General features: G+C 50.9%; 1 protein-coding gene across 4 annotated transcripts in view; it reads left to right on the top strand.

Moving 5' to 3' along the window:
- Positions 1-1861, top strand: part of ZFYVE28 (zinc finger FYVE-type containing 28) — a 403791-nt gene that overhangs the window by 153204 nt on the left and 248726 nt on the right. The gene's annotated exons all lie outside the window — the stretch shown is intronic.

The following is a 1861-nucleotide window of genomic DNA, read 5'->3' as shown; positions in this document are numbered from 1 at the left end:
GTTTTCCTTCTATGATAAAGTGACAGGCTCTGTGGATGCGAGGATAGCAGTTCATGTGGTATATTTTGAATTTAGCAATACTTTCGACATGGCCTCATATGACATACTCATTAACAAACAAAGGAAATGCAGATTAGATGGAAGTTAGTATAAGGTGGAAACATAACTAGTTGGTCATCGTGTTCACTGGATAGTCCTCAGTGTGAAATTGGGAGGAGACATCATGTGGGGCTTCCTAGCGGTCCTGCCCTGGTTCTGGTATTGTTTAACATCTGCATTAATGATTTGGATGATAGGATCAAGTGAACACTTAGCAACTTTGCAAATGACAGCAGGCTGGATGGAATTGTGGATTCTCTAGAGGGTAGGACAAGGGTCCAGAATGACCTGGATAGACTGGAGAAATGGTCCACAATCAGTGAGATGAGATTCAACAAGGACAAATGCAGAGTCCTGCATTTGGAATTTAATAATCACATGCACAAATACAGACTGGGTGGTGACTCGCTAGGCTGCAGTACTACAGAGAAGGACCTGGGTGGTATTGTAGACCACCAGCTAAATACGAGCAACAGCATCCTGGGTTGTATGAACAGGAGTGTCACTTGCAAGCTAAAGGAAGCGATTCTTTCACTTTATTCAACACCAGTGAGGTTTCATAGTTTCTAGGGTTGGAAGGGAGCTGAACAGATCATCGAGTCCAACCCCCTGCCATGGCAGGAAAGGGTACTGGGGTCAAACAACCCCAGCAAGGTGGACATCTATCCTCCTCTTAAAGACCCCCAGGGTAGGAGCCTGCACCACCTCTCTTGGAAGTTGGTTCCAGACCCTAGCCGCTCTGACCGTGAAGTAGCGCCTCCTGATATCTAGCCTGAATCTACCCTGTGCCAGCTTGTGACCGTTATTCCTGGTCACTCCTGGCGGTGCTGGGGGGAACAGTGACTCCCCCAATGCCTGCTGATTCCCCCCCCTGACTAGTTTATAACAGGCCACAAGATCACCCCTCAGCCTTCTCTTTTGGAGGCTGAACAGGTTCAGGTCCCGTAGCCTCTCCTCATAGGGCCTGGCCTGCTGCTCCCTGATCATGCGAGTAGCCTCCTCTGGACCCACTCCATGTTGTCCACATCCCTCTTGAAGTGCGGCACCCAGAACTGGACGCAGTACTCCAGCTGCAGCCTGACCAGTGTCGCATAGAGGGGGAGGATCACTGCCTTGGACCTGCTTGAGATGGATCTGTGGATGCATGACAAGGTATGGTTGGCCTTCCTGACTGCGTCCCCACGCTGCCGGCCCATGTTCATCTTGACATCAATGATGACTCCAAGATCCTTTTCTGCCTCTGTACTGACAAGAAGGGAGTTCCCCAGCCTGTAGGTATGGTGCCAGTTGTTCCTCCCCGGGTGCATCACCTTGCACTTGTCGGTGTTGAATCCGATCCTATTCTCGTCCACCCACCCTTGTAACCTGTCTAGGTCCAATTGCAGCCTATTCCTCCCTTCTAGTGTCATCAGCAAATTTGAACAGGGTGCTATTTACCCCCTCGTCGAAGTCGCTGATGAAGATGTTGAACAGTGCGGGCCCAAGGACCGAGCCCTGGGGGACCCCAGTGCCCACATCCCTCCAGGTTGAAAATGACCCATCCACCACCACTCTCTGAGTGCGGCCCTCCAGCCAGTTGGCCACCCATTTGACTGTGTAGGTGTCGACCCCACAGTTCCCCAGTTTCTTAACGAGAACAGGGTGAGAGACAGTGTCAAAGGCCTTCCAAAAGTCCAGGAAGACTGTCTACTGCTACCCCTGCATCTAAGGATTTTGTGATCTGGTCATAGAAGGCCACCAGCTTGGTCTGACAGGACCTGCC

The sequence above is a fragment of the Gavialis gangeticus genome, unplaced genomic scaffold, assembly GCF_001723915.1.
Source record: "Gavialis gangeticus isolate Ggan-Ray unplaced genomic scaffold, GavGan_comp1, whole genome shotgun sequence".
Classification (NCBI taxonomy): Eukaryota; Metazoa; Chordata; order Crocodylia; family Gavialidae; genus Gavialis; species Gavialis gangeticus.
The sequence above is the reverse complement of the archived record's forward strand: the minus strand, read 5'-3'. Positions and strand labels throughout refer to the sequence as shown.